The sequence below is a fragment of the Chlamydotis macqueenii genome, chromosome 3, assembly GCF_036417535.1.
Source record: "Chlamydotis macqueenii isolate bChlMac1 chromosome 3, bChlMac1.mat, whole genome shotgun sequence".
NCBI lineage: Eukaryota > Metazoa > Chordata > Aves > Otidiformes > Otididae > Chlamydotis > Chlamydotis macqueenii.
This window is the reverse complement of record NC_141558.1, coordinates 127812636-127837720: the sequence shown is the minus strand read 5'-3', so window position 1 is coordinate 127837720 and position 25085 is coordinate 127812636.

Genomic DNA, 25085 nt, shown 5'->3' with positions numbered 1-25085 from the left:
ACAAACAGGGTTTCGACGTTTACCAGCAGCTGCACCTGGGCGCCCACTGAAAAAAATAAACGAAAAATCACGAACATCGGACGATTGCTCCCACACCGAAAGTGCCAGCCAGTGAAGCTCTTGCTGCTTCGCACCAACCATTGGCAGCGTAATCTACAGCACCAGAGACATCGGGGATCCGGGCTTTCCCTGACCAACAGGGCTTCGACATTTACCACCAGCTGCACCTGGACGTCCACTGAAAAAAACCCCGAAAACTCACGAACGTCAGACGATTGCTCCCACACCGAATGTGCCAGCAACTGAAGCTCTGGCTGCTCCTCACCGGCCATTGGCAGCGCATCTACAGCACCACAGATATTGCGGCTCCGGGCTTTCCCTGACGAACAGGGTTTCGACGTTTACCACCAGCTGAACCTGGGCGCCCACTGAAAAAAAATTCCTAAAAATCACGAATGTCGGACGATTGCTCCCACTCCGAAATTGCCAGCCAGTCAAGCTCTTGCTGCTCCTCACCAGCCATTGGAGGAGCATCTACATTACCACAGACATCGGGGCCACGGGCTTTCCCTGACCAACAGGGCTTCGACATTTACCACCAGCTGCACCTGGGCGCCCACTGAAATAAAACTCCGAAAAATCACGAACGTCGGACGATTGCTCTCACACCGAAAGTGCCAGCAATTCAAGCTCTTGCTGCTCCCCACTGGAAATTGGCAGTGCATCTACAGCACCACAGACATCAGGGCTCTGGGCTTTCCCTCACAAACAGGGTTTCGACATTTAACAGCAGCTGCACCTGGGCGCCCACTGAAAATAACCCCAAAAAATCACGAACGTCGGACGATTGATCCCACACCGAAAGTGCAAGCAGTCAAGCTCTTGCTGCTCCTCACCGGCCATTGCCAGCCCACCTAAAGCACCACAGACATCGGGGCTATGGGCTTTCCCTGACGAACAGGGCTTCGACGTTTACCACCAGCTGCACCTGGGCGCCCACTGAAAATAATCCCGAAAAATCACGAACGTCGGACGATTGCTCCCACACCGAATGTGCCAGCATGTGACGCTCTTGCTGCTCCTAATGGGCCACTGGCAGCGCATCTACAGCACCACAGACATCGGGGCTATGGGCTTTCGCTGACCAAGAGGGCTTTGACTTTTACCACCAGCTGAACCTGGGCTCCCGTTAAAAAAAACCCCGAAAAATCACAAAAGAGAGACGATTGCTCCCGCACCGAAAGTGCCAGCCTGTCAAGCTCTTGCTGCTCCTCACCGGGGATTGGCAGCATAATCTACAGCACCACAGACATCGGGGCTCTGGGCTTTCCCTGACGAACAGCGCTTCGACATTTACCACCAGCTGCACGTGGGCGTCCACTGAAAAAAACCCCGAAAACTCACGAACGTTGGACGATTGCTCCCACACCGAAAGTGCCAGCCTGTCAAGCTCTTGCTGCTCCCCACTGGCCACTGGCAGCGCATCTACAGCACCACAGACATTGGGGCTCCGGGCTTTCCCTGACGAACAGGGCTTCGACGTTTACCACCAGCTGCACCTGGGCGCCAACTGAAATAAAACTCCGAAAAATCACGAATGTCGGACGATTGCTCTCACACCGAAAGTGCCAGCAATTCAAGCTCTTGCTGCTCCCCACTGGAAATTGGCAGTGCATCTACAGCACCACAGACATCAGGGCTCTGGGCTTTCCCTCACAAACAGGGTTTCGACATTTAACAGCAGCTGTACCTAGGCGCCCACTGAAAATAACCCCGAAAAATCACGAACGTCGGACGATTGCTCCCACACCGAAAGTGCAAGCAGTCAAGCTCTTGCTGCTCCTCATGGGCCATTGCCAGCCCACCTAAAGCACCACAGACATCGGGGCTATGGGCTTTCCCTGACGAACAGGGCTTCGACGTTTACCACCAGCTGCACCTGGGCGCCCACTGAAAATAAATCCCCAAAAATCACAAACGTCGGATGATTGCTCTTACACCCAAAGTGCCAGCCAGTCAAGCTCTTGCTGCTCCTCACCAACCATTGGTAGCGCATGTACAGCACCACAGACATCGGGGATCTGGGCTTTCCCTGACCAACAGGGCTTCGACGTTTACCACCAGCTGCACCTGGGCCCACACTGAAAGTAAAACCCCGAAAAATGATGAAGGTCGGACGATTGCTCCCACACCGAAAGTGCCAGCCTGTCAAGCTCTTGCTGCTCCTCCCCGGCCATTGGCAGCGCATGTACAGCACCACAGACATCGGGGCTCTGGGCTTTCCCTGACGAACAGCGCTTCGACGTTTACCACCAGCTGCACCAGGGCGCCCACTGAAATAAAACCCCGAAAAATCACGAATGTCGGACGATTGCTCCCACACCGAAAGCGCAAGCATCTCAAGCTCTTGCTGCTCCTCATGGGCCACTGGCAGCGCATGTACAGCACCACAGACATCGGGGCTACGGGCTTTCCCTGACCAACAGGGCTTCGACGTTTACCACCAACTGCACCTGGGTGCCCACTGAAAGTAAAACCCCGAAAAATGACGAAGGTCGGAAGATTACTCCCACATTGAAAGTGCCAGCCAGTCAAGCTCTTGCTGCTCGTCAGCGGCCATTGGAGGAGCATCTACAGCACCACAGACATCGGGGCTCCGGGCTTTCCCTGACGAACAGGGCTTCGACGTTTACCACCAGCTGCACCTGGGCGCCCAATGAAAAAAAACCTTGAAAAATCTCGAACGTGAGACGATTGCTCCCACACCGAATGTGCCAGCAACTCAAGCTCTTGCTGCTCCTCACTGGACATTGGCAGCGCATCTACAGCACCACAGACATCAGGGCTCTGGGCTTTCTATCACAAACAGGGTTTCGACGTTTACCAGCAGCTGCACCTGGGCGCCTACTGAAAAAAATAAACGAAAAATCACGAACATCGGACGATTGCTCCCACACCGAAAGTGCCAGCCAGTCAAGCTCTTGCTGCTCCGCACCAACCATTGGCAGCGTAATCTACAGCACCAGAGACATCGGGGATCCGGGCTTTCCCTGACCAACAGGGCTTCGACATTTACCACCAGCTGCACCTGGGTGCCCACTGAAAAAAATCCCCAAAAATCACAAATGTCGGATGATTGCTCCCACACCGAATGTGCCAGCAACTCAAGCTCTGGCTGCTCCTCACTGGCCATTGGCAGCGCATCTACAGCACCACAGACATCGGGGCTCCGGGCTTTCCCTGATGAACAGGGCTTCGGCATTTACCACCAGCTGCACCTGGGTGCCCACTGAAAGTAAAGCACCGAAAAATGACGTAGGTCGAACGATTGCTCCCACACCGAAAGTGCAAGCAACTCAAGCTCTTGCTGCTCCTGACGGGCCATTGGCAGTGCATCTACAGCACCACAGACATCAGGGCTCTGAGCTTTCCCTCACAAACAGGGTTTCGACGTTTACCACCAGCTGCACCTGGGCGCCCACTGAAAATAACCCCGAAAAATCACAAACATCGGACGATTGCTCCCACACCAAAAGTGCCAGCCTGTCAAGCTCTGGCTGCTCCCCACCGGCCATTGCCAGCCCACCTAAAGCACCACAGACATCGGGGCTCCGGGCTTTCCCTGACGAACAGGGCTTCGACGTTTACCACCAGCTGAACCTGGGAGCCCACTGAAAAAAATCCCCAAAAATCACAAATGTCGGACGATTGCTCCCACACCGAAAGTGCCAGCCAGTCAAGCTCTTGCTGCTCCCCACTGGACATTGGCAGCGCATCTACAGCACCACAGACATCAGGGCTCTGGGCTTTCCCTCACAAACAGGGTTTCGACGTTTAACAGCAGCTGCACCTGGGCGCCCACTGAAAATAACCCCGAAAAATCACAAACATCGGACGATTGCTCCCACACCGAAAGTGCCAGCCAGTCAAGTTCTTGCTGCTCCTCACCGGGCATTGGCAGCGCATCTACAGCACCACAGACATTAGGGCTCTGGGCGTTCCCTGATGAACAGGGCTTCGACGTTTACAACCAGCTGCACCTGGGCGCCCAATGAAAAAAAACCCTGAAAAATCATGAACGTCGGACGATTGATCCCAGACGGAAAGTGCCAGCAACTCAAGCTCTTGCTGTTCCTCACCGGCCATTGGCAGCGCATCTACAGCACCACAGACATCGGGGCTCCGGGCTTTCCCTGACGAACAGGGCTTCGACGTTTACTACCAGCTGAACCTGGGCGCCCACTGAAAAAAAATCCCCAAAAATCAAGAACGTCGGACGATTGCTTCCACACGGAACGTGCCAGACTGTCAAGCTCTTGCTGCTTTTCACCAGCCATTGGAGGAGCATCTACGGCACCACAGACATCGGGGCTCCGGGCTTTCCCTGACGAACAGGGCTTCGACATTTACTACCAGCTGCACCTGGGCTCCCATTAAAAAAACCCCGAAAAATCACAAACGTGAGACGATTGATCCCACACCTAAAGTGCCAGCAACTCAAGCTCTTGCGGCTCCTCACCGGCCATTGCCAGCGCATGTACAGCACCACAGACATCGGGTCTCTGGGCTTTCCCTGACGAACAGCGCTTCGAAGTTTACTACCAGCTGCACCTGCGCATCCACTGAAAAAAACCCCGAAAAATCACGAACGTCGGACGATTGCTCCCACACCGAAAGTGCACGCAGTCAAGCTCTTGCTGCTCCTCACCGGCCATTGCCAGCCCACCTAAAGCACCACTGACATCGGGGCTATGGGCTTTCCCTGACGAACAGGGCTTCGACGTTTACCACCAGCTGCACCTGGGCGCCCACTGAAAATAAATCCCCAAAAATCACAAACGTCGGATGATTGCTCTTACACCCAAAGTGCCAGCCAGTCAAGCTCTTGCTGCTCCTCACCAACCATTGGTAGCGCATGTACAGCACCACAGACATCGGGGATCTGGGCTTTCCCTGACCAACAGGGCTTCGACGTTTACCACCAGCTGCACCTGGGCCCACACTGAAAGTAAAACCCCAAAAAATGATGAAGGTCGGACGATTGCTCCCACACCGAAAGTGCCAGCCTGTCAAGCTCTTGCTGCTCCTCCCCGGCCATTGGCAGCGCATGTACAGCACCACAGACATCGGGGCTCTGGGCTTTCCCTGACGAACAGCGCTTCGACGTTTACCACCAGCTGCACCAGGGCGCCCACTGAAATAAAACCCCGAAAAATCACGAATGTCGGACGATTGCTCCCACACCGAAAGCGCAAGCATCTCAAGCTCTTGCTGCTCCTCATGGGCCACTGGCAGCGCATCTACAGCACCACAGACATCGGGGCTATGAGCTTTCCCTGACCAAGAGGGCTTTGACTTTTACCACCAGCTGAACCTGGGCTCCCGTTAAAAAAAACCCCGAAAAATCACAAAAGAGAGACGATTGCTCCCGCACCGAAAGTGCCAGCCTGTCAAGCTCTTGCTGCTCCTCACCGGGGATTGGCAGCATAATCTACAGCACCACAGACATCGGGGCTCCGGGCTTTCCCTGACGAACAGCGCTTCGACATTTACCACCAGCTGCACGTGGGCGTCCACTGAAAAAAACCCGAAAACTCACGAACGTCGAACGATTGCTCCCACACCGAAAGTGCCAGCCTGTCAAGCTCTTGCTGCTCCCCACTGGCCACTGGCAGCGCATCTACAGCACCACAGACATCGGGGCTCCGGGCTTTCCCTGACGAACAGGGCTTCGACGTTTACCACCAGCTGCACCTGGGCGCCCACTGAAATAAAACTCCGAAAAATCACGAATGTCGGACGATTGCTCTCACACCGAAAGTGCCAGCAATTCAAGCTCTTGCTGCTCCCCACTGGAAATTGGCAGTGCATCTACAGCACCACAGACATCAGGGCTCTGGGCTTTCCCTCACAAACAGGGTTTCGACATTTAACAGCAGCTGCACCTGGGCGCCCACTCAAAATAACCCCGAAAAATCACGAACGTCGGACGATTGCTCCCACACCGAAAGTGCAAGCAGTCAAGCTCTTGCTGCTCCTCATGGGCCATTGCCAGCCCACCTAAAGCACCACAGACATCGGGGCTATGGGCTTTCCCTGACGAACAGGGCTTCGACGTTTACCACTAGCTGCACCTGGGCGCCCAGTGAAAATAAATCCCCAAAAATCACAAACGTCGGATGATTGCTCTTACACCCAAAGTGCCAGCCAGTCAAGCTCTTGCTGCTCCTCACCAACCATTGGTAGCGCATGTACAGCACCACAGACATCGGGGATCTGGGCTTTCCCTGACCAACAGGGCTTCGACGTTTACCACCAGCTGCACCTGGGCCCACACTGAAAGTAAAACCCCGAAAAATGATGAAGGTCGGACGATTGCTCCCACACCGAAAGTGCCAGCCTGTCAAGCTCTTGCTGCTCCTCCCCGGCCATTGGCAGCGCATGTACAGCACCACAGACATCGGGGCTCTGGGCTTTCCCTGACGAACAGCGCTTCGACGTTTACCACCAGCTGCACCAGGGCGCCCACTGAAATAAAACCCCGAAAAATCACGAATGTCGGACGATTGCTCCCACACCGAAAGCGCAAGCATCTCAAGCTCTTGCTGCTCCTCATGGGCCACTGGCAGCGCATCTACAGCACCACAGACATCGGGGCTACGGGCTTTCCCTGACCAACAGGGCTTCGACGTTTACCACCAGCTGCACCTGGGCGCCCAATGAAAAAAAACCTTGAAAAATCACGAACGTGAGACGATTGCTCCCACACCGAATGTGCCAGCAACTCAAGCTCTTGCTGCTCCTCACTGGACATTGGCAGCGCATCTACAGCACCACAGACATCAGGGCTCTGGGCTTTCTATCACAAACAGGGTTTCGACGTTTACCAGCAGCTGCACCTGGGCGCCCACTGAAAAAAATAAACGAAAAATCACGAACATCGGACGATTGCTCCCACACCGAAAGTGCCAGCCAGTGAAGCTCTTGCTGCTTCGCACCAACCATTGGCAGCGTAATCTACAGCACCAGAGACATCGGGGATCCGGGCTTTCCCTGACCAACAGGGCTTCGACATTTACCACCAGCTGCACCTGGACGTCCACTGAAAAAAACCCCGAAAACTCACGAACGTCAGACGATTGCTCCCACACCGAATGTGCCAGCAACTGAAGCTCTGGCTGCTCCTCACCGGCCATTGGCAGCGCATCTACAGCACCACAGATATTGCGGCTCCGGGCTTTCCCTGACGAACAGGGTTTCGACGTTTACCACCAGCTGAACCTGGGCGCCCACTGAAAAAAAATTCCTAAAAATCACGAATGTCGGACGATTGCTCCCACTCCGAAATTGCCAGCCAGTCAAGCTCTTGCTGCTCCTCACCAGCCATTGGAGGAGCATCTACATTACCACAGACATCGGGGCCACGGGCTTTCCCTGACCAACAGGGCTTCGACATTTACCACCAGCTGCACCTGGGCGCCCACTGAAATAAAACTCCGAAAAATCACGAACGTCGGACGATTGCTCTCACACCGAAAGTGCCAGCAATTCAAGCTCTTGCTGCTCCCCACTGGAAATTGGCAGTGCATCTACAGCACCACAGACATCAGGGCTCTGGGCTTTCCCTCACAAACAGGGTTTCGACATTTAACAGCAGCTGCACCTGGGCGCCCACTGAAAATAACCCCAAAAAATCACGAACGTCGGACGATTGATCCCACACCGAAAGTGCAAGCAGTCAAGCTCTTGCTGCTCCTCACCGGCCATTGCCAGCCCACCTAAAGCACCACAGACATCGGGGCTATGGGCTTTCCCTGACGAACAGGGCTTCGACGTTTACCACCAGCTGCACCTGGGCGCCCACTGAAAATAATCCCGAAAAATCACGAACGTCGGACGATTGCTCCCACACCGAATGTGCCAGCATGTGACGCTCTTGCTGCTCCTAATGGGCCACTGGCAGCGCATCTACAGCACCACAGACATCGGGGCTATGGGCTTTCGCTGACCAAGAGGGCTTTGACTTTTACCACCAGCTGAACCTGGGCTCCCGTTAAAAAAAACCCCGAAAAATCACAAAAGAGAGACGATTGCTCCCGCACCGAAAGTGCCAGCCTGTCAAGCTCTTGCTGCTCCTCACCGGGGATTGGCAGCATAATCTACAGCACCACAGACATCGGGGCTCTGGGCTTTCCCTGACGAACAGCGCTTCGACATTTACCACCAGCTGCACGTGGGCGTCCACTGAAAAAAACCCCGAAAACTCACGAACGTTGGACGATTGCTCCCACACCGAAAGTGCCAGCCTGTCAAGCTCTTGCTGCTCCCCACTGGCCACTGGCAGCGCATCTACAGCACCACAGACATTGGGGCTCCGGGCTTTCCCTGACGAACAGGGCTTCGACGTTTACCACCAGCTGCACCTGGGCGCCAACTGAAATAAAACTCCGAAAAATCACGAATGTCGGACGATTGCTCTCACACCGAAAGTGCCAGCAATTCAAGCTCTTGCTGCTCCCCACTGGAAATTGGCAGTGCATCTACAGCACCACAGACATCAGGGCTCTGGGCTTTCCCTCACAAACAGGGTTTCGACATTTAACAGCAGCTGTACCTAGGCGCCCACTGAAAATAACCCCGAAAAATCACGAACGTCGGACGATTGCTCCCACACCGAAAGTGCAAGCAGTCAAGCTCTTGCTGCTCCTCATGGGCCATTGCCAGCCCACCTAAAGCACCACAGACATCGGGGCTATGGGCTTTCCCTGACGAACAGGGCTTCGACGTTTACCACCAGCTGCACCTGGGCGCCCACTGAAAATAAATCCCCAAAAATCACAAACGTCGGATGATTGCTCTTACACCCAAAGTGCCAGCCAGTCAAGCTCTTGCTGCTCCTCACCAACCATTGGTAGCGCATGTACAGCACCACAGACATCGGGGATCTGGGCTTTCCCTGACCAACAGGGCTTCGACGTTTACCACCAGCTGCACCTGGGCCCACACTGAAAGTAAAACCCCGAAAAATGATGAAGGTCGGACGATTGCTCCCACACCGAAAGTGCCAGCCTGTCAAGCTCTTGCTGCTCCTCCCCGGCCATTGGCAGCGCATGTACAGCACCACAGACATCGGGGCTCTGGGCTTTCCCTGACGAACAGCGCTTCGACGTTTACCACCAGCTGCACCAGGGCGCCCACTGAAATAAAACCCCGAAAAATCACGAATGTCGGACGATTGCTCCCACACCGAAAGCGCAAGCATCTCAAGCTCTTGCTGCTCCTCATGGGCCACTGGCAGCGCATCTACAGCACCACAGACATCGGGGCTACGGGCTTTCCCTGACCAACAGGGCTTCGACGTTTACCACCAACTGCACCTGGGTGCCCACTGAAAGTAAAACCCCGAAAAATGACGAAGGTCGGAAGATTACTCCCACATTGAAAGTGCCAGCCAGTCAAGCTCTTGCTGCTCGTCAGCGGCCATTGGAGGAGCATCTACAGCACCACAGACATCGGGGCTCCGGGCTTTCCCTGACGAACAGGGCTTCGACGTTTACCACCAGCTGCACCTGGGCGCCCAATGAAAAAAAACCTTGAAAAATCTCGAACGTGAGACGATTGCTCCCACACCGAATGTGCCAGCAACTCAAGCTCTTGCTGCTCCTCACTGGACATTGGCAGCGCATCTACAGCACCACAGACATCAGGGCTCTGGGCTTTCTATCACAAACAGGGTTTCGACGTTTACCAGCAGCTGCACCTGGGCGCCCACTGAAAAAAATAAACGAAAAATCACGAACATCGGACGATTGCTCCCACACCGAAAGTGCCAGCCAGTCAAGCTCTTGCTGCTCCGCACCAACCATTGGCAGCGTAATCTACAGCACCAGAGACATCGGGGATCCGGGCTTTCCCTGACCAACAGGGCTTCGACATTTACCACCAGCTGCACCTGGACGTCCACTGAAAAAACCCCAAAAAATCACGAATGTCAGATGATTGCTCCCACACCGAATGTGCCAGCAACTCAAGCTCTGGCTGCTCCTCACCGGCCATTGGCAGCGCATCTACAGCACCACAGACATCAGGGCTCTGAGCTTTCCCTCACAAACAGGGTTTCGACGTTTACCACCAGCTGCACCTGGGCGCCCACTGAAAATAACCCCGAAAAATCACAAACATCGGACGATTGCTCCCACACCAAAAGTGCCAGCCTGTCAAGCTCTGGCTGCTCCCCACCGGCCATTGCCAGCCCACCTAAAGCACCACAGACATCGGGGCTCCGGGCTTTCCCTGACGAACAGGGCTTCGACGTTTACCACCAGCTGAACCTGGGAGCCCACTGAAAAAAATCCCCAAAAATCACAAATGTCGGACGATTGCTCCCACACCGAAAGTGCCAGCCAGTCAAGCTCTTGCTGCTCCCCACTGGACATTGGCAGCGCATCTACAGCACCACAGACATCAGGGCTCTGGGCTTTCCCTCACAAACAGGGTTTCGACGTTTAACAGCAGCTGCACCTGGGCGCCCACTGAAAATAACCCCGAAAAATCACAAACATCGGACGATTGCTCCCACACCGAAAGTGCCAGCCAGTCAAGCTCTTGCTGCTCCTCACCGGGCATTGGCAGCGCATCTACAGCACCACAGACATTAGGGCTCTGGGCGTTCCCTGATGAACAGGGCTTCGACGTTTACAACCAGCTGCACCTGGGCGCCCAATGAAAAAAAACCCTGAAAAATCATGAACGTCGGACGATTGATCCCAGACGGAAAGTGCCAGCAACTCAAGCTCTTGCTGTTCCTCACCGGCCATTGGCAGCGCATCTACAGCACCACAGACATCGGGGCTCCGGGCTTTCCCTGACGAACAGGGCTTCGACGTTTACTACCAGCTGAACCTGGGCGCCCACTGAAAAAAAATCCCCAAAAATCAAGAACGTCGGACGATTGCTTCCACACGGAACGTGCCAGACTGTCAAGCTCTTGCTGCTTTTCACCAGCCATTGGAGGAGCATCTACGGCACCACAGACATCGGGGCTCCGGGCTTTCCCTGACGAACAGGGCTTCGACATTTACTACCAGCTGCACCTGGGCTCCCATTAAAAAAACCCCGAAAAATCACAAACGTGAGACGATTGATCCCACACCTAAAGTGCCAGCAACTCAAGCTCTTGCGGCTCCTCACCGGCCATTGGCAGCGCATGTACAGCACCACAGACATCGGGTCTCTGGGCTTTCCCTGACGAACAGCGCTTCGAAGTTTACTACCAGCTGCACCTGGGCATCCACTGAAAAAAACCCCAAAAAATCACGAACGTCGGACGATTGCTCCCACACCGAAAGTGCACGCAGTCAAGCTCTTGCTGCTCCTCACCGGCCATTGCCAGCCCACCTAAAGCACCACTGACATCGGGGCTATGGGCTTTCCCTGACGAACAGGGCTTCGACGTTTACCACCAGCTGCACCTGGGCGCCCACTGAAAATAAATCCCCAAAAATCACAAACGTCGGATGATTGCTCTTACACCCAAAGTGCCAGCCAGTCAAGCTCTTGCTGCTCCTCACCAACCATTGGTAGCGCATGTACAGCACCACAGACATCGGGGATCTGGGCTTTCCCTGACCAACAGGGCTTCGACGTTTACCACCAGCTGCACCTGGGCCCACACTGAAAGTAAAACCCCAAAAAATGATGAAGGTCGGACGATTGCTCCCACACCGAAAGTGCCAGCCTGTCAAGCTCTTGCTGCTCCTCCCCGGCCATTGGCAGCGCATGTACAGCACCACAGACATCGGGGCTCTGGGCTTTCCCTGACGAACAGCGCTTCGACGTTTACCACCAGCTGCACCAGGGCGCCCACTGAAATAAAACCCCGAAAAATCACGAATGTCGGACGATTGCTCCCACACCGAAAGCGCAAGCATCTCAAGCTCTTGCTGCTCCTCATGGGCCACTGGCAGCGCATCTACAGCACCACAGACATCGGGGCTCCGGGCTTTCCCTGACCAACAGGGCTTCGACGTTTACCACCAGCTGCACCTGGGCGCCCAATGAAAAAAAACCTTGAAAAATCACGAACGTGAGACGATTGCTCCCACACCGAATGTGCCAGCAACTCAAGCTCTTGCTGCTCCTCACTGGACATTGGCAGCGCATCTACAGCACCACAGACATCAGGGCTCTGGGCTTTCTATCACAAACAGGGTTTCGACGTTTACCAGCAGCTGCACCTGGGCGCCCACTGAAAAAAATAAACGAAAAATCACGAACATCGGACGATTGCTCCCACACCGAAAGTGCCAGCCAGTCAAGCTCTTGCTGCTCCGCACCAACCATTGGCAGCGTAATCTACAGCACCAGAGACATCGGGGATCCGGGCTTTCCCTGACCAACAGGGCTTCGACATTTACCACCAGCTGCACCTGGACGTCCACTGAAAAAAACCCCGAAAACTCACGAACGTCAGACGATTGCTCCCACACCGAATGTGCCAGCAACTGAAGCTCTGGCTGCTCCTCACCGGCCATTGGCAGCGCATCTACAGCACCACAGACATTGCGGCTCCGGGCTTTCCCTGACGAACAGGGTTTCGACGTTTACCACCAGCTGAACCTGGGCGCCCACTGAAAAAAAATTCCTAAAAATCACGAATGTCGGACGATTGCTCCCACTCCGAAATTGCCAGCCAGTCAAGCTCTTGCTGCTCCTCACCAGCCATTGGAGGAGCGTCTACAGCACCACAGACATCGGGGCTCCGGGCTTTCCCTGACCAACAGGGCTTCGACATTTACCACCAGCTGCACCTGGGCGCCCACTGAAATAAAACTCCGAAAAATCACGAACGTCGGACGATTGCTCTCACACCGAAAGTGCCAGCAATTCAAGCTCTTGCTGCTCCCCACTGGAAATTGGCAGTGCATCTACAGCACCACAGACATCAGGGCTCTGGGCTTTCCCTCACAAACAGGGTTTCGACATTTAACAGCAGCTGCACCTGGGCGCCCACTCAAAATAACCCCGAAAAATCACGAACGTCGGACGATTGCTCCCACACCGAATGTGCCAGCATGTGACGCTCTTGCTGCTCCTAATGGGCCACTGGCAGCGCATCTACAGCACCACAGACATCGGGGCTATGGGCTTTCGCTGACCAAGAGGGCTTTGACTTTTACCACCAGCTGAACCTGGGCTCCCGTTAAAAAAAACCCCGAAAAATCACAAAAGAGAGACGATTGCTCCCGCACCGAAAGTGCCAGCCTGTCAAGCTCTTGCTGCTCCTCACCGGGGATTGGCAGCATAATCTACAGCACCACAGACATCGGGACTCTGGGCTTTCCCTGACGAAGAGCGCTTCGACATTTACCACCAGCTGCACGTGGGCGTCCACTGAAAAAAACCCCGAAAACTCACGAACGTCGGACGATTGCTCCCACAGTGAAAGTGCCAGCCACTCAAGCTCTTGCTGCTCCTCATGGGCCATTGGCAGCGCATCTACAGCACCGCAGACATCGGGGCTACCGGCTTGCCCTCACAAACAGGGATTCGACATTTACCACCAGCTGCACCTGGGCACCCACTGAAAATAAATCCCCAAAAATCACAAACGTCGGATGATTGCTCTTACACCCAAAGTGCCAGCCAGTCAAGCTCTTGCTGCTCCTCACCAACCATTGGTAGCGCATGTACAGCACCACAGACATCGGGGATCTGGGCTTTCCCTGACCAACAGGGCTTCGACGTTTACCACCAACTGCACCTGGGTGCCCACTGAAAGTAAAACCCCGAAAAATGACGAAGGTCGGAAGATTACTCCCACATTGAAAGTGCCAGCCAGTCAAGCTCTTGCTGCTCGTCAGCGGCCATTGGAGGAGCATCTACAGCACCACAGACATCGGGGCTCCGGGCTTTCCCTGACGAACAGGGCTTCGACGTTTACCACCAGCTGCACCTGGGCGCCCAATGAAAAAAAACCTTGAAAAATCTCGAACGTGAGACGATTGCTCCCACACCGAATGTGCCAGCAACTCAAGCTCTTGCTGCTCCTCACTGGACATTGGCAGCGCATCTACAGCACCACAGACATCAGGGCTCTGGGCTTTCTATCACAAACAGGGTTTCGACGTTTACCAGCAGCTGCACCTGGGCGCCCACTGAAAAAAATAAACGAAAAATCACGAACATCGGACGATTGCTCCCACACCGAAAGTGCCAGCCAGTCAAGCTCTTGCTACTCCGCACCAACCATTGGCAGCGTAATCTACAGCACCAGAGACATCGGGGATCCGGGCTTTCCCTGACCAACAGGGCTTCGACATTTACCACCAGCTGCACCTGGACGTCCACTGAAAAAACCCCAAAAAATCACGAATGTCAGATGATTGCTCCCACACCGAATGTGCCAGCAACTCAAGCTCTGGCTGCTCCTCACCGGCCATTGGCAGCGCATCTACAGCACCACAGACATCGGGGCTCCGGGCTTTCCCTGATGAACAGGGCTTCGGCATTTACCACCAGCTGCACCTGGGTGCCCACTGAAAGTAAAGCACCGAAAAATGACGTAGGTCGAACGATTGCTCCCACACCGAAAGTGCAAGCAACTCAAGCTCTTGCTGCTCCTGACGGGCCATTGGCAGTGCATCTACAGCACCACAGACATCAGGGCTCTGAGCTTTCCCTCACAAACAGGGTTTCGACGTTTACCACCAGCTGCACCTGGGCGCCCACTGAAAATAACCCCGAAAAATCACAAACATCGGACGATTGCTCCCACACCAAAAGTGCCAGCCTGTCAAGCTCTGGCTGCTCCCCACCGGCCATTGCCAGCCCACCTAAAGCACCACAGACATCGGGGCTCCGGGCTTTCCCTGACGAACAGGGCTTCGACGTTTACCACCAGCTGAACCTGGGAGCCCACTGAAAAAAATCCCCAAAAATCACAAATGTCGGACGATTGCTCCCACACCGAAAGTGCCAGCCAGTCAAGCTCTTGCTGCTCCCCACTGGACATTGGCAGCGCATCTACAGCACCACAGACATCAGGGCTCTGGGCTTTCCCTCACAAACAGGGTTTCGACGTTTAACAGCAGCTGCACCTGGGCGCCCACTGAAAATAACCCCGAAAAATCACAAACATCGGACGATTGCTCCCACACCGAAAGTGCCAGCCAGTCAAGCTCTTGCTGCTCCTCACCGGGCATTGGCAGCGCATCTACAGCACCACAGACATTAGGGCTCTGGGCGTTCCCTGATGAACAGGGCTTCGACGTTTACAACCAGCTGCACCTGGGCGCCCAATGAAAAAAAACCCTGAAAAATCATGAACGTCGGACGATTGATCCCAGACGGAAAGTGCCAGCAACTCAAGCTCTTGCTGTTCCTCACCGGCCATTGGCAGCGCATCTACAGCACCACAGACATCGGGGCTCCGGGCTTTCCCTGACGAACAGGGCTTCGACGTTTACTACCAGCTGAACCTGGGCGCCCACTGAAAAAAAATCCCCAAAAATCAAGAACGTCGGACGATTGCTTCCACACGGAACGTGCCAGACTGTCAAGCTCTTGCTGCTTTTCACCAGCCATTGGAGGAGCATCTACGGCACCACAGACATCGGGGCTCCGGGCTTTCCCTGACGAACAGGGCTTCGACATTTACTACCAGCTGCACCTGGGCTCCCATTAAAAAAACCCCGAAAAATCACAAACGTGAGACGATTGATCCCACACCTAAAGTGCCAGCAACTCAAGCTCTTGCGGCTCCTCACCGGCCATTGGCAGCGCATGTACAGCACCACAGACATCGGGTCTCTGGGCTTTCCCTGACGAACAGCGCTTCGAAGTTTACTACCAGCTGCACCTGGGCATCCACTGAAAAAAACCCCGAAAAATCACGAACGTCGGACGATTGCTCCCACACCGAAAGTGCACGCAGTCAAGCTCTTGCTGCTCCTCGCCGGCCATTGCCAGCCCACCTAAAGCACCACTGACATCGGGGCTATGGGCTTTCCCTGACGAACAGGGCTTCGACGTTTACCACCAGCTGCACCTGGGCGCCCACTGAAAATAAATCCCCAAAAATCACAAACGTCGGATGATTGCTCTTACACCCAAAGTGCCAGCCAGTCAAGCTCTTGCTGCTCCTCACCAACCATTGGTAGCGCATGTACAGCACCACAGACATCGGGGATCTGGGCTTTCCCTGACCAACAGGGCTTCGACGTTTACCACCAGCTGCACCTGGGCCCACACTGAAAGTAAAACCCCAAAAAATGATGAAGGTCGGACGATTGCTCCCACACCGAAAGTGCCAGCCTGTCAAGCTCTTGCTGCTCCTCCCCGGCCATTGGCAGCGCATGTACAGCACCACAGACATCGGGGCTCTGGGCTTTCCCTGACGAACAGCGCTTCGACGTTTACCACCAGCTGCACCAGGGCGCCCACTGAAATAAAACCCCGAAAAATCACGAATGTCGGACGATTGCTCCCACACCGAAAGCGCAAGCATCTCAAGCTCTTGCTGCTCCTCATGGGCCACTGGCAGCGCATCTACAGCACCACAGACATCGGGGCTATGGGCTTTCGCTGACCAAGAGGGCTTTGACTTTTACCACCAGCTGAACCTGGGCTCCCGTTAAAAAAAACCCCGAAAAATCACAAAAGAGAGACGATTGCTCCCGCACCGAAAGTGCCAGCCTGTCAAGCTCTTGCTGCTCCTCACCGGGGATTGGCAGCATAATCTACAGCACCACAGACATCGGGGCTCCGGGCTTTCCCTGACGAACAGCGCTTCGACATTTACCACCAGCTGCACGTGGGCGTCCACTGAAAAAAACCCGAAAACTCACGAACGTCGAACGATTGCTCCCACACCGAATGTGCCAGCCTGTCAAGCTCTTGCTGCTCCCCACTGGCCACTGGCAGCGCATCTACAGCACCACAGACATCGGGGCTCCGGGCTTTCCCTGACGAACAGGGCTTCGACGTTTACCACCAGCTGCACCTGGGCGCCCACTGAAATAAAACTCCGAAAAATCACGAATGTCGGACGATTGCTCTCACACCGAAAGTGCCAGCAATTCAAGCTCTTGCTGCTCCCCACTGGAAATTGGCAGTGCATCTACAGCACCACAGACATCAGGGCTCTGGGCTTTCCCTCACAAACAGGGTTTCGACATTTAACAGCAGCTGCACCTGGGCGCCCACTCAAAATAACCCCGAAAAATCACGAACGTCGGACGATTGCTCCCACACCGAAAGTGCAAGCAGTCAAGCTCTTGCTGCTCCTCATGGGCCATTGCCAGCCCACCTAAAGCACCACAGACATCGGGGCTATGGGCTTTCCCTGACGAACAGGGCTTCGACGTTTACCACCAGCTGCACCTGGGCGCCCACTGAAAATAAATCCCCAAAAATCACAAACGTCGGATGATTGCTCTTACACCCAAAGTGCCAGCCAGTCAAGCTCTTGCTGCTCCTCACCAACCATTGGTAGCGCATGTACAGCACCACAGACATCGGGGATCTGGGCTTTCCCTGACCAACAGGGCTTCGACGTTTACCACCAGCTGCACCTGGGCCCACACTGAAAGTAAAACCCCGAAAAATGATGAAGGTCGGACGATTGCTCCCACACCGAAAGTGCCAGCCTGTCAAGCTCTTGCTGCTCCTCCCCGGCCATTGGCAGCGCATGTACAGCACCACAGACATCGGGGCTCTGGGCTTTCCCTGACGAACAGCGCTTCGACGTTTACCACCAGCTGCACCAGGGCGCCCACTGAAATAAAACCCCGAAAAATCACGAATGTCGGACGATTGCTCCCACACCGAAAGCGCAAGCATCTCAAGCTCTTGCTGCTCCTCATGGGCCACTGGCAGCGCATCTACAGCACCACAGACATCGGGGCTCCGGGCTTTCCCTGACCAACAGGGCTTCGACGTTTACCACCAGCTGCACCTGGGCGCCCAATGAAAAAAAACCTTGAAAAATCACGAACGTGAGACGATTGCTCCCACACCGAATGTGCCAGCAACTCAAGCTCTTGCTGCTCCTCACTGGACATTGGCAGCGCATCTACAGCACCACAGACATCAGGGCTCTGGGCTTTCTATCACAAACAGGGTTTCGACGTTTACCAGCAGCTGCACCTGGGCGCCCACTGAAAAAAATAAACGAAAAATCACGAACATCGGACGATTGCTCCCACACCGAAAGTGCCAGCCAGTCAAGCTCTTGCTGCTCCGCACCAACCATTGGCAGCGTAATCTACAGCACCAGAGACATCGGGGATCCGGGCTTTCCCTGACCAACAGGGCTTCGACATTTACCACCAGCTGCACCTGGACGTCCACTGAAAAAAACCCCGAAAACTCACGAACATCAGACGATTGCTCCCACACCGAATGTGCCAGCAACTGAAGCTCTGGCTGCTCCTCACCGGCCATTGGCAGCGCATCTACAGCACCACAGACATTGCGGCTCCGGGCTTTCCCTGACGAACAGGGTTTCGACGTTTACCACCAGCTGAACCTGGGCGCCCACTGAAAAAAAATTCCTAAAAATCACGAATGTCGGACGATTGCTCCCACTCCGAAATTGCCAGCCAGTCAAGCTCTTGCTGCTCCTCACCAGCCATTGGAGGAGCATCTACAGCACCACAGACATCGGGGCTCCGGGCTTTCCCTGACCAACAGGGCTTCGACATTTACCACCAGCTGCACCTGGGCGCCCACTGAAATAAAACTCCGAAAAATCACGAACGTCGGACGATTGCTCTCACACCGAAAGTGCCAGCAATTCAAGCTCTTGCTGCTCCCCACTGGAAATTGGCAGTGCATCTACAGCACCACAGACATCAGGGCTCTGGGCTTTCCCTCACAAACAGGGTTTCGACATTTAACAGCAGCTGCACCTGGGCGCCCACTGAAAATAACCCCGAAAAATCACGAACGTCGGACGATTGCTCCCACACCGAATGTGCCAGCATGTGACGCTCTTGCTGCTCCTAATGGGCCACTGGCAGCGCATCTACAGCACCACAGACATCGGGGCTATGGGCTTTCGCTGACCAAGAGGGCTTTGACTTTTACCACCAGCTGAACCTGGGCTCCCGTTAAAAAAAACCCCGAAAAATCACAAAAGAGAGACGATTGCTCCCGCACCGAAAGTGCCAGCCTGTCAAGCTCTTGCTGCTCCTCACCGGGGATTGGCAGCATAATCTACAGCACCACAGACATCGGGGCTCTGGGCTTTCCCTGACGAACAGCGCTTCGACATTTACCACCAGCTGCACGTGGGCGTCCACTGAAAAAAACCCCGAAAACTCACGAACGTCGGACGATTGCTCCCACAGTGAAAGTGCCAGCCACTCAAGCTCTTGCTGCTCCTCATGGGCCATTGGCAGCGCATCTACAGCACCGCAGACATCGGGGCTACCGGCTTGCCCTCACAAACAGGGATTCGACATTTACCACCAGCTGCACGTGGGCACCCACTGAAAATAAATCCCCAAAAATCACAAACGTCGGATGATTGCTCTTACACCCAAAGTGCCAGCCAGTCAAGCTCTTGCTGCTCCTCACCAACCATTGGTAGCGCATGTACAGCACCACAGACATCGGGGATCTGGGCTTTCCCTGACCAACAGGGCTTCGACGTTTACCACCAACTGCACCTGGGTGCCCACTGAAAGTAAAACCCCAAAAAATGACGAAGGTCGGAAGATTACTCCCACATTGAAAGTGCCAGCCAGTCAAGCTCTTGCTGCTCGTCAGCGGCCATTGGAGGAGCATCTACAGCACCACAGACATCGGGGCTCCGGGCTTTCCCTGACGAACAGGGCTTCGACGTTTACCACCACTGCACCTGGGCGCCCAATGAAAAAAAACCTTGAAAAATCACGAACGTGAGATGATTGCTCCCACACCGAATGTGCCAGCAACTCAAGCTGTTGCTGCTCCTCACTGGACTTTGGCAGCGCATCTACAGCACCACAGACATCAGGGCTCTGGGCTTTCTATCACAAACAGGGTTTCGACGTTTACCAGCAGCTGCACCTGGGCGCCCACTGAAAAAAATAAACGAAAAATCACGAACATCGGACGATTGCTCCCACACCGAAAGTGCCAGCCAGTCAAGCTCTTGCTGCTCCGCACCAACCATTGGCAGCGTAATCTACAGCACCAGAGACATCGGGGATCCGGGCTTTCCCTGACCAACAGGGCTTCGACATTTACCACCAGCTGCACCTGGACGTCCACTGAAAAAAACCCCGAAAACTAACGAACGTCAGACGATTGCTCCCACACCGAATGTGCCAGCAACTGAAGCTCTGGCTGCTCCTCACCGGCCATTGGCAGCGCATCTACAGCACCACAGACATTGCGGCTCCGGGCTTTCCCTGACGAACAGGGTTTCGACGTTTACCACCAGCTGAACCTGGGCGCCCACTGAAAAAAAATTCCTAAAAATCACGAACATCGGACGATTGCTCCCACTCCGAAATTGCCAGCCAGTCAAGCTCTTGCTGCTCCTCACCAGCCATTGGAGGAGCATCTACATTACCACAGACATCGGGGCCACGGGCTTTCCCTGACCAACAGGGCTTCGACATTTACCACCAGCTGCACCTGGGCGCCCACTGAAATAAAACTCCGAAAAATCACGAACGTCGGACGATTGCTCTCACACCGAAAGTGCCAGCAATTCAAGCTCTTGCTGCTCCCCACTGGAAATTGGCAGTGCATCTACAGCACCACAGACATTAGGGCTCTGGGCTTTCCCTCACAAACAGGGTTTCGACATTTAACAGCAGCTGCACCTGGGCGCCCACTGAAAATAACCCCAAAAAATCACGAACGTCGGACGATTGCTCCCACACGAAAAGTGCAAGCAGTCAAGCTCTTGCTGCTCCTCACTGGCCATTGCCAGCCCACCTAAAGCACCACAGACATCGGGGCTATGGGCTTTCCCTGACGAACAGGGCTTCGACGTTTACCACCAGCTGCACCTGGGCGCCCACTGAATTAAAACTCCGAAAAATCACGAACGTCGGACGATTGCTCTCACACCGAAAGTGCCAGCAATTCAAGCTCTTGCTGCTCCCCACTGGAAATTGGCAGTGCATCTACAGCACCACAGACATCAGGGCTCTGGGCTTTCCCTCACAAACAGGGTTTCGACATTTAACAGCAGCTGCACCTGGGCGCCCACTGAAAATAACCCCGAAAAATCACGAACGTCGGACGATTGCTCCCACACCGAATGTGCCAGCATGTGACGCTCTTGCTGCTCCTAATGGGCCACTGGCAGCGCATCTACAGCACCACAGACATCGGGGCTATGGGCTTTCGCTGACCAAGAGGGCTTTGACTTTTACCACCAGCTGAACCTGGGCTCCCGTTAAAAAAAACCCCGAAAAATCACAAAAGAGAGACGATTGCTCCCGCACCGAAAGTGCCAGCCTGTCAAGCTCTTGCTGCTCCTCACCGGGGATTGGCAGCATAATCTACAGCACCACAGACACCGGGGCTCTGGGCTTTCCCTGACGAACAGCGCTTCGACATTTACCACCAGCTGCACGTGGGCGTCCACTGAAAAAAACCCCGAAAACTCACGAACGTCGGACGATTGCTCCCACAGTGAAAGTGCCAGCCACTCAAGCTCTTGCTGCTCCTCATGGGCCATTGGCAGCGCATCTACAGCACCGCAGACATCGGGGCTACCGGCTTGCCCTCACAAACAGGGATTCGACATTTACCACCAGCTGCACGTGGGCACCCACTGAAAATAAATCCCCAAAAATCACAAACGTCGGATGATTGCTCTTACACCCAAAGTGCCAGCCAGTCAAGCTCTTGCTGCTCCTCACCAACCATTGGTAGCGCATGTACAGCACCACAGACATCGGGGATCTGGGCTTTCCCTGACCAACAGGGCTTCGACGTTTACCACCAACTGCACCTGGGTGCCCACTGAAAGTAAAACCCCAAAAAATGACGAAGGTCGGAAGATTACTCCCACATTGAAAGTGCCAGCCAGTCAAGCTCTTGCTGCTCGTCAGCGGCCATTGGAGGAGCATCTACAGCACCACAGACATCGGGGCTCCGGGCTTTCCCTGACGAACAGGGCTTCGACGTTTACCACCAGCTGCACCTGGGCGCCCAATGAAAAAAAACCTTGAAAAATCACGAACGTGAGACGACTGCTCCCACACCGATTGTGCCAGCAACTCAAGCTCTTGCTGCTCCTCACTGGACATTGGCAGCGCATCTACAGCACCACAGACATCAGGGCTCTGGGCTTTCCCTCACAAACAGGGTTTCGACGTTTACCAGCAGCTGCACCTGGGCGCCCACTGAAAAAAATAAACGAAAAATCACGAATATCGGACGATTGCTCCCACACCGAAAGTGCCAGCCAGTGAAGCTCTTGCTGCTCCGCACCAACCATTGGCAGCGTAATCTACAGCACCAGAGACATCGGGGATCCGGGCTTTCCCTGACCAACAGGGCTTCGACATTTACCACCAGCTGCACCTGGACGTCCACTGAAAAAAACCCCGAAAACTCACGAACGTCAGACGATTGCTCCCACACCGAATGTGCCAGCAACTGAAGCTCTGGCGGCTCCTCACCGGCCATTGGCAGTGCATCTACAGCACGACAGACATTGCGGCTCCGGGCTTTCCCTGACGAACAGGGTTTCGACGTTTACCACCAGCTGAACCTGGGCGCCCACTGAAAAAAAATTCCTAAAAATCACGAATGTCGGACGATTGCTCCCACTCCGAAATTGCCAGCCAGTCAAGCTCTTGCTGCTCCTCACCAGCCATTGGAGGAGCATCTACAGCACCACAGACATCGGGGCTACGGGCTTTCCCTGAGGAACAGGGCTTCGACATTTACCACCAGCTGCACCTGGGCGTCCACTGAAAAAAACCCCGAAAACTCACGCACGTCGGACGATTGCTCCCACACCGAAAGTGCCAGCCTGTCAAGCTCTTGCTGCTCCCCACTGGCCACTGGCAGCGCATCTACAGCACCACAGACATCGGGGCTCCGGGCTTTCCCTGACGAACAGGGCTTCGACGTTTACCACCAGCTGCACCTGGGCGCCCACTGAAATAAAACTCCGAAAAATCACGAATGTCGGACGATTGCTCTCACACCGAAAGTGCCAGCAATTCAAGCTCTTGCTGCTCCCCACTGGAAATTGGCAGTGCATCTACAGCACCACAGACATCAGGGCTCTGGGCTTTCCCTCACAAACAGGGTTTCGACATTTAACAGCAGCTGCACCTGGGCGCCCACTGAAAATAACCCCGAAAAATCACGAACGTCGGACGATTGCTCCCACACCGAAAGTGCAAGCAGTCAAGCTCTTGCTGCTCCTCACCGGCCATTGCCAGCCCACCTAAAGCACCACAGACATCGGGGCTATGGGCTTTCCCTGACGAACAGGGCTTCGACGTTTACCACCAGCTGCACCTGGGCGCCCACTGAAAATAAATCCCCAAAAATCACAAACGTCGGATGATTGCTCTTACACCCAAAGTGCCAGCCAGTCAAGCTCTTGCTGCTCCTCACCAACCATTGGTAGCGCATGTACAGCACCACAGACATCGGGGATCTGGGCTTTCCCTGACCAACAGGGCTTCGACGTTTACCACCAGCTGCACCTGGGCCCACACTGAAAGTAAAACCCCGAAAAATGATGAAGGTCGGACGATTGCTCCCACACCGAAAGTGCCAGCCTGTCAAGCTCTTGCTGCTCCTCCCCGGCCATTGGCAGCGCATGTACAGCACCACAGACATCGGGGCTCTGGGCTTTCCCTGACGAACAGCACTTCGGCGTTTACCACCAGCTGCACCTGGGCGCCCACTGAAATAAAACCCCGAAAAATCACGAATGTCGGACGATTGCTCCCACACCGAAAGCGCAAGCATCTCAAGCTCTTGCTGCTCCTCATGGGCCACTGGCAGCGCATCTACAGCACCACAGACATCGGGGCTACGGGCTTTCCCTGACCAACAGGGCTTCGACGTTTACCACCAACTGCACCTGGGTGCCCACTGAAAGTAAAACCCCGAAAAATGACGAAGGTCGGAAGATTACTCCCACATTGAAAGTGCCAGCCAGTCAAGCTCTTGCTGCTCGTCAGCGGCCATTGGAGGAGCATCTACAGCACCACAGACATCGGGGCTCCGGGCTTTCCCTGACGAACAGGGCTTCGACGTTTACCACCAGCTGCACCTGGGCGCCCAATGAAAAAAAACCTTGAAAAATCACGAACGTGAGACGATTGCTCCCACACCGAATGTGCCAGCAACTCAAGCTCTTGCTGCTCCTCACTGGACATTGGCAGCGCATCTACAGCACCACAGACATCAGGGCTCTGGGCTTTCTATCACAAACAGGGTTTCGACGTTTACCAGCAGCTGCACCTGGGCGCCCACTGAAAAAAATAAACGAAAAATCACGAACATCGGACGATTGCTCCCACACCGAAAGTGCCAGCCAGTCAAGCTCTTGCTGCTCCGCACCAACCATTGGCAGCGTAATCTACAGCACCAGAGACATCGGGGATCCGGGCTTTCCCTGACCAACAGGGCTTCGACATTTACCACCAGCTGCACCTGGACGTCCACTGAAAAAAACCCCGAAAACTCACGAACGTCAGACGATTGCTCCCACACCGAATGTGCCAGCAACTGAAGCTCTGGCTGCTCCTCACCGGCCATTGGCAGCGCATCTACAGCACCACAGACATTGCGGCTCCGGGCTTTCCCTGACGAACAGGGTTTCGACGTTTACCACCAGCTGAACCTAGGCGCCCACTGAAATAAAACTCCGAAAAATCACGAATGTCGGACGATTGCTCTCACACCGAAAGTGCCAGCAATTCAAGCTCTTGCTGCTCCCCACTGGAAATTGGCAGTGCATCTACAGCACCACAGACATCAGGGCTCTGGGCTTTCCCTCACAAACAGGGTTTCGACATTTAACAGCAGCTGCACCTGGGCGCCCACTGAAAATAACCCCGAAAAATCACGAACATCGGACGATTGCTCCCACACCGAAAGTG